Here is an 8,911-nt window from a genome sequence, read left to right as displayed (position 1 = left end):
AACAATTTGAGTGACAAAATAAAGTAGTCTTTCATTATAACCCACAACGCAAATATCCATGTGTCCATACTAATATAAACACACAATTGAATAAGTAAATTGTGAGAATAAAAAATTTCCCATTCAGAAGGATTCCAAATAGTTTATAGGCGAATTCTGCCCTCAAAGGCCAGGAGCAAAACCATCCCCACCCTTGTCAAGGCTGGGCTGTATATGGCAACTTCATTCCCAAGATTAGAGTATGGAAATAAAGGAAAAAAGTAACTTGACAGGGGAGAAGCTTGCCAGACACTGGCTCATCAGAAGATCAAGGTTACCCTCAACAAGGATAACTCATGGTGATGTGCACCCTTGATGTGACGTCCGTGATGCAATGTTAAGAATGGACTTTACCTCTGAGGTTTTCCTCCCCAAAACACATAATCCTCATCTAATTATTTAAAAAATCAGACAAAATCCAACTGAGGGGAATTCTACAAAATACATAGCCAGTGCTCTCCTCAAAACTTAAAGGTTATCATGAAAAAGGAAAGTCTGAGAAAGGGTCACAGCCAAGAGAAGTATGTGGGAACTCTCCCTGGGATTTTTTGAAAGTTTTCTGTAAATCTAATGTTTTTCTAAAACAAAACTATATATACATATATATTTATATATATATATATATATTTCTACAAAATAGTGATGTTGGTGATTTTCGGTGATGGTGCTGAATTAAAATTCAGGTGTTTCTCAGTCTTTTCCGGCAATTCCCAGCCACATCCCTCTCTTTGCTTAGATACTGGATTGCTTTTTCTGAGCCTCTCACTGTATCTCAGAATTGTTTTCCTCTATTTCTGAACAAAAAATCAACACTTTGTCTTCATCACCTGACACAAGTGAAAAACTTGTCATTCAACTCCAGCAATGCAAAAGTTTCTGATAGCCAGCGAATAACTAATGGACTCATCCTTCCAAGGGAAGGAGTTGTGTCAGGAGGAATATGATGTGATAAACCAATGTTGACATCTGAGGACAGAATGAAAAGCCAGTTAGTAGAACAACAAAACCATGTGCTTCATGATTAGCCACCAAGACAATGTCAATTCTCTTTTGGCTGTATTCACCTGTCAAAGTAAAGAAAGTTTCTTTGAATCAGTTTGCATGTTCTGAATTTCTAACTCTGAACCCTTGACCCAAGGTAAAGGGAAACTTAAACTTTCCTGTTTGCTTGCACCGAGAGTGAACTATCTATTTCTCATTATTCTGCTATGTTTTAGAAGAGATCACACCCTTCTTGGTGTCACTGCGGCTGAGATGATTCTGACCAGCCAGGACACTATTACTCTGCCTTGGATTCTGAAGGCCTCATGTGCTGTCTCTTGAGTGTGGCACAAAGATGGGGCTCCTGATTGGACAGCAGAGTCTCCAGAGGCCGGGACATGCTGTACCCAGAGTCACCTCCACCCCACTCTGATTTTCCTGCTCCAAACAAATGCTAAAAGTAACAATCAAATGATCCCCTAAATGGTCAATGTTTTTGTTTCCTCTCAAATTCTTTCAGATTATTTGATATATTTTGGTTTTTTTTTTTCTAATGTATTTTTTAAAGGTCAGCTTCTAAAAAGTACACACAAATCTCACTCCCTTCCCTGCCATTGCCTTTAGAGCACACTTTAAGTGGAAATTTGGTTACATTGACACAAGCCAAGCATTTTCATCATCTTCTAACAAAGACTTGAGAAAATATTTATCTATTTATTTATTTAGAGATGAAGTTCACCCTTTCGCCCAGGCTGGAGTGAAGTGGCGTGATCTCGGCTCACTGCAACATCTGCCCCCGATTCAAGCGATTCTCCTTCCTCGGCTGGGATTACAGGTGCCCATCACCACGCCCAGCTAACTGTTGTGTTTTTAGTAGAGATGGGGTTTCGGCAGGCTGGTCTCGGACTCCGGACCTGACTTGATCTGCCCACCTTGGCCTCACAAAGTGCTGGGGTTACAGGTGTGAGCCACTGGGCTCTGCCAGCAGAGCATTTGAGAGACACATGCATGGTGCTCTCTTTAGAAGTTTCATGTCTGCTCCGAAAACCAGGTCAGGGAATAGTGACTTTTTTTATTTGTTTGGTTTTGAAAGGTTTTTTTGTTTTGTTTTGTTTTGTTTTTAGGTTTTTTTTGCTTTTTATTGATACATAATAATTGTACATATGTATGTATTTGTATACATGCATGAAATGTGTAATTTATTATAAATTTCAAAACAGCTAGAAAAGAAGATTTGAAATGCTTTCAATAGATTCAAATTTCTGTGCATTTCTGCTCTAGAAAGACATTCCAGTAACATCTCTTCTCCTTTATGATACATGTTGTTTCTTCACAGGATATCCTGGAGTCTGAGTTTTAATTCAATAGATTGAAACCAATGCCTAGTCAGAAAGCATTTTTTATATCTACAGCTCTTTTTTTTTCCTTTTTCTTTTTTTTTTAAGGGTAGCATTTTGTAACAGAAACGCTGATAATCAGGTCTAAGTATCTCTGGAGACTGTAGCCCTCTCTTAAGATTAATGAGAAGAGATATTTCTAATAAAAATAGCAGCAGGAGATGTGCTAGGAAATGAGTTGGAAATCTTAAAATGTTTTCACAAATACATGACTCAGATGCTAGGTCACCAGTCTCCATCTTAGTTTCAATTATTTTTTAAAAATCCATCAATTCAGAAAGCCCGTAGTGCTTTGGATGTGCTTTTTCCATATTCCATTCTGCACTCCTAGAGAGCCACTCGGTGCCCAGTGTTCAACCATAATCACCCTTGCTTCATAGATATTATTTCAGCATGGAGTGAGCTTGTATGCAATATGATGAATCACTCTCCAGTGGGATCTAACACTGAGAAGATTTGCAAAAGCTTGTATTTAGAGAATTAATAAAGGTAGTGATAGTGATTCACATTTTTTTAAAAAAGATTCTTTCTGTTCTTCAAATGTTAGCTTTCTTAGTCCACAGCATTATATTTGCTTACAGATCTTGGGCTATAAATATCTAGCACAATGCCTACTCTTAAATTGGAATTGAACAGAATTTAAAAGCTGGATTGTGCAAGCATAAGCAACGTAGGGCTAAAATGTTAGGTTTGCACTGGAGATTAGGAAGGGAGAAGTGACATTTTCTGTTAATGCAAAATAGAGGAAGATTTACCAAAATTATGTCCCAAAGGCTGACGGGGGCAGATACGACATACATTGGTCTTTGGTTTATCTTTGGAAGGAAAGCAGATATTAAAGAGAGGCATGTCCTCAGGGATCTCCTCTTTTATCGGCCTTAGGAAATACAGGAGAATGAACAAAGAGTATGGAAAATTTCCAGCAGGGCCTAGAAGCCAGAAAAAAAAAAAAATGCACATGCTGATATCAAGGAGCCTCTCCCATTCCACCTTGCCCTCCTCCCCTTGGCCCAACCCCTTGCATAGCCTCAGCTCATGTAGCTTTCTCTTGTCTGTGTGTCAACTAAAAACATCTTGCACACTTTACATAAATCCTATTTTTAAATACACCAGAGTGGTTCAAATAGTCTTTATAGGAGATGGCGAAGAGACCTCACTAGCAGTCCAAGCTCTGCTGTTAGCAGGATCTTAGACATGCTCTTTATATCTGTAAAACAAAGTTGTTGGGTAGGATGACGACCAACACTGCTTCTAACATGGACGCTCTATGATTCTAATTTATCAATAAATAATGTGATGCAATATAAAGGTAGCTTTCATTTTGCTGTATTTTCAGACATAATAGGAAAAATCATCAATAACCTAATTTTAAATTTCAGGCTACCACATCTCTATTTTGGAAGCTATTTCAAGTTTTCTACACTCTCCCCTCAAATTTTCTTCTTTAGATACTGGGGTTGAAGAAAGTCATGCAGGTTGGAATCTTACAGAGTTGTTCAAAGATAGTTTTGCTCAATGTAACAAATGAAAATACTGGACACCCAGTTCATTTTGAATTTTAGATAAACAACAAATAATTTTAATGTAAGTATATACCATGAAATATTTGTGATATACTAAAAAATGTATCCCTTGATTACATGAAATCCAACTTGAACTAAGGATCCTATATTTTATCTGGCAATTCTATTTGAGGATTAACTAAAAGAGTTTACAAAAATGCTGTGCTTAGTAAATGCTAGTTTCCTTTTACTTATTTAGTATCCCTTGCAGAACCACCCAGAAGTAGTAAATTTCCTAATCTGTAAGACATTACAGAGTATAAAACACACCCCTATTTATTTAAGAAAATATTTATGGAAGGGAATCTAACTACTTTCTATCATATATGCATGGGAAATGAATTTTAAAATGGTTTTGCAGGAAAAATACGTAATCCTACTTATGTAAATACAATATGCTGTACATTATATATAAGAAAACAATTCTGGATTGGAAGTAATAGCCAACTAGTGCTGAGAAATTATAAAATAATGTAGTTAAAAAAATATATATCATCATCAGTGAATGCAAAACACAGCAGAAAAAATACCTCAAGTATGTAAGTAAGTTGGGTCTATCTCTTCTGTGCATTATTATAAAAACAAATGCCAGTACAGTCATTCTCAGAATATTGGTAACTAACAATCAAGGTGTAATATAAAAAAATGACATTAGCATGAATTTCCATCCTGCACTTGCAGGGTGGGTAATAAAAAAACAAGGACAACAACAAAAAACATGAATTTTGAATGGATTCTCACTCAGGGAATGTGGGCAAATTATATGTAGATTATATGTAGACAAAATGATATTTCAGTAAAAACACTGAAGGAACAAAAAGCTTTAATGAGATTCCAGTGCTATGCTCATGCATGCAGAAAAAAAATAATTTTCCTGACATTACTGTAGAACAAACAACAGGTGAGAAAATGAATGAAATTCTGGAAAAACTAGCTTAATCAAGAACTCACTAGAGCTTCTATTACTGTCTGGGGCCATCAAGCATTGTGGGAGTAATAATTATAAATCAAACCTATACAAGAAACAAACCCTACCTGCAGTTTTCCAGGTATACCGGGTCTTGATATTTTTGTTAAGTAAACCTCCGTGAGATGTGAGGTTTCTGTGTTTACTGAGATGTTTTTGGCTTGCTCTTCTGACCATTATGGAGTAGCAACCTTGGTACTCTCTTGAAATCCACTATCTATAGCTCCTATTAGAGGTGGGAGCAACTAATGGCTTTCAATGTGCAATACGGGTTGGCTGAACCTACAATAACGGTAAACAAGTTGCTGTCAGGAAAAAAGCTAGCATGCATATATATATATAGTGGTGATGACCATATTTGATTAGAGAAGTTAATAATGAGGAACAAAGTATAAAGTTATAATAATTACTAAGTGTTGGCAACCAATATTTAAAAATACAGCCCCAATTAAAATAAAGGGGCCCAGATCCATTTTCAAAGACCAAGCAAGAAGGGTGACTTTAGAGCTGAGAGGCAATAAATGTACAATTGGCACAGAGATCAAGGAACATTGGCCATGTTCCGTGTCAGCATCATGGATCAGAAAACAGTGGTAGAAGTTAGAAGTGAAAGAACCCAAGAGTCCATTAGGATATAGAGTTGGAAATGACTGGAAAATAATCTCCTGGGCAATGAAAGACCCATAGACATTACCCCAGCTCTCCCTCTATCCCAGGTCCTGTAAAGGGACTTAGCTCACATTAGGCACCCAAGGAGCATTGGTGAAATAAACTAACAAACAAAAATTGAATTTAATTCCCTAGTGTCTATGGAAATATAGAGTGAAGACATTGAACTTCCCTTTGTATATAAAAGTGTAAGATTAGCCAATTATCTGTTTTTAGTAAAATATCAAAAAGTTAAATTGACTTCAGCTGCTGTGTGTGTAAAAAAAAGGGATGTGATTAACAAAAACAAAAATGTACTATCTTTAAATGGTATATTTTCAGGTGATTTTTAAAGACATTTTTCACAATGCATATATATATATAATTTTATGATAAAAATTATGTTCATTTGAATTAATTTTAGGGAAGCACAAACTAAGTGACAATCGAGCAATGAGCAGATGGGATATTGATTCCCAGGTCACCAACTGTTGCCCCAAAATGACTTTCACTCAAATCTCAAGCCTGGGATCGATACCATAATCCCTAACAACATGTAAGGAGAAAAATAAAATGGAACACACTGCATCACTACTTTGTAAATGCTGTGATGCAGGGGCTGTGTCCCTGATAAGAAAAAGCTGCAGCATCTGCCATCAGGCATCCATCCCACCTCATTCCTTCCCTTTTCTCAGTACATGCATCACAATTATGGCCCCAGCCAGCCTCCACCTAAGTGGTCGGGCTAGCTGCTACCTGGAGCCAGAGCTCAGAGGCTAGATTTATTTTCCAGGAAGAGGCCCCAGTGAGCTTACAGAACATTCACCAAAATGATGGTTCTCTTCTCCATAATTCTGTCTGGAAAGCAGCATCTGACCTGTAGCTTATGTGATATCCCAGGGCTGGTGGGTCATGACAGAGGCTATCGGGGAGGACAAACAATGTGGCATCTGGGAAACGATGATGATCCAAACCGCAGGGCTCCAGAAGAGGGATGGGAGAGCCCAGGGCCGGGCGTTCAGCCTGACTTGTGCTTTCCCATCACCAATTCCCCACCTTTCTTCGGGAGATGCTCCCAACCACAAATGCAAGTAAATGAATGAGTCTTTTGCTTTGATAAAAAACAGTGGTTGGATTTGCCAATGTCCAACCCTGCAGGGGGGTGTGGGTGGGGCTCAGGGCTCTGTTGCAGTCACCAGAGAGGGTGTGCTGCTTCCTTCCTAAGTGCTAGAGTTGTAGTTTGAGATAAAGGAGGGCCGAGATAGGGGGATGGGACCCCTGAGAGAAGAGAGACTAAGGTAGTCCTTTAGGTAAAGGTGAGCACCTAAACAAAACAAGAAGGGTTGGGTACAGTGGCTCATGCCTGTGATCCCAGCACTTTTGGGAGGCCAAGGCAGGTGGATCACTTGAGCCCAGGAGTTTGAGACCAGCCTAGACAACATGGTAAAACCCCGTCTCTACAAAAAGGTACAAAAATTAGCCAGACGTGGTGGTGTGTGCCTGCAGTCCCAGCTATTCGACAGGCTGAGGTAGGGGGATCACCTGAGCCTGAGGAGGTCAAGGCTGCAGCGAGCCATGATTCTGCCACTGCACTCCAGCCTGTGTGACAGAGTAAGACTCTGGGAAAAAAAAAAAAAAAAAAAAAAAAAAAACACCAGTAAAGAATAGAAAAAGAAAACAGGGAGATATCCAAGAAGAGACTTTGCAGGCATGGGTGAGTCACAGGACTTGGGTTCGAGTCCCGCCTCTGTCATCTGTTGACACAAGGACCTCAGGAGAATGGCTTTCCCGTTAGGCTGTGTGCTTCTCTCTATGGGGGAATAATAGTTCCTACCTCACTATGCTTAGCAATATTGATAATATACATAACGCATTCAGCACAGCATTGACACATTGCAAATACTTAAATAAATGTTACTGCTTAAAAAACAAAACAGGAAAAGCAGAAGGAAGAGCCAGAACCCCAGAGGGAAGATAAAAGTTTTAAAGATGTTGGAAGTGCAATGCTATATGCTCACACACTTGCAGGTCCATGGATCCAAATGTGGGTAAACTGAGCCAGTGTGCGTCATCTCTACACCACCTCAACAATCTGAACAACTGGGCATCAGCATGGTGGACAGCTTATTTTCTTTTAACAACCTCCTTAATCATCTCTGGTTACAGATTGACTAGTCTATTAAAATGAAGACAGACATGAGTTGTAAACCTCACGCTCTTTCTGCAACCGAAACTACGACCAAGGTTGTAGCTGGTTGCCTTCTCAAGGTGGTCCTGAAGCCTTCTCCAAGTAGCATTTGGAAGGTAATTTTTCTGAGCATCCTGGTGGCACAGACATCTTAAAATCCGAAAAAGATGGACTGTGGTAAAACATTTACTGACAACTCATAGAATGATAAGTTCCTCCCATCACTAGCAGGAATCCAGTAGAAGTCTTTTGAAACAATTGTTGATTTGAAAGTCCAGTGTCTTGTATCTTAAACCGAGAACACAGTAATGGGATGCAAAGAAATGAGAAACAAAGGAAGATATGTATACATGACTGTAAGCTGATCTTTTAGGAGTTTGCTGAAATCTGCAAACCTTCTTCATTTTGCTCATTTGCCATGATTTGTCACCTTCACCGGGATAAATATAATTATCTCTTTCCCAGTTCTTCTATCACGGCCTGGTCTAAGGTTAGAAAAACAACCTTAATGCTCTTTTGTCTTTGGAGTTTATGCAGGATATTTATGAAGAGGTGACTGGGTGACTTTATCCAGGAGCAACTCATGTGACATACACCCTTCGTCCGTGGTTCACTAATCAACACCAACTGGCCCATACCATCTACTCAACAGGCACAAGAATAAACAGTTACTTGGAGTTATCAAATAGATACCCACATTACAGTCACATTGAATGAGTTTATCACTGAATTCCCTTCATCCTTGGGTCTGCAGAACTGATACTGGACATCACATTCCTCCTTGTTTCAGAGGAACTCATCAAAATCTCCAAAAAATATATTCAGAGATGTCTTCCTTAGTCTGGTGTTCACTGATGCGCTCATGAAGGTGATGTTCTGTGGGCGTCCAAGGATCATCACCTGCTCCAAAGTCTGACCCACCATTGGCTGGCCAGTGGCCAATCAGATAATCTCAACGGCATGAACCAACAGTGGGCTGTGGGCACTGCACTGTGATGTAACAGAACCTGGGACCTGCGGCCATGCTGAGCTAGGACGAGAGGCAGAGGCAGAGAGAGAGAGGAGCCACCCTGAGAAGAAAGGGACCAGGTGGGCTTTTCTCTGTTGGTACCTTGCAGTTTAGCTCTTT

General features: G+C 39.3%; 1 long non-coding RNA gene across 1 annotated transcript; it reads right to left on the bottom strand.

Annotated features, from left to right (window-relative positions):
- Positions 1-3,270: 3,270 nt before the first annotated feature.
- Positions 3,271-8,662, bottom strand: LOC144333245 (uncharacterized). Its single transcript, XR_013401758.1, has 3 exons — positions 7,615-8,662; positions 6,421-6,516; positions 3,271-3,346 (listed from the first exon to the last, which is right to left on the bottom strand). It is a non-coding gene; the product is annotated as an uncharacterized LOC144333245 (long non-coding RNA).
- Positions 8,663-8,911: the final 249 nt, after the last annotated feature.

Source organism: Macaca mulatta, chromosome 11 (genome assembly GCF_049350105.2).
Source record: "Macaca mulatta isolate MMU2019108-1 chromosome 11, T2T-MMU8v2.0, whole genome shotgun sequence".
NCBI lineage: Eukaryota > Metazoa > Chordata > Mammalia > Primates > Cercopithecidae > Macaca > Macaca mulatta.
This window is presented reverse-complemented; position numbering and strand designations above follow the sequence as displayed.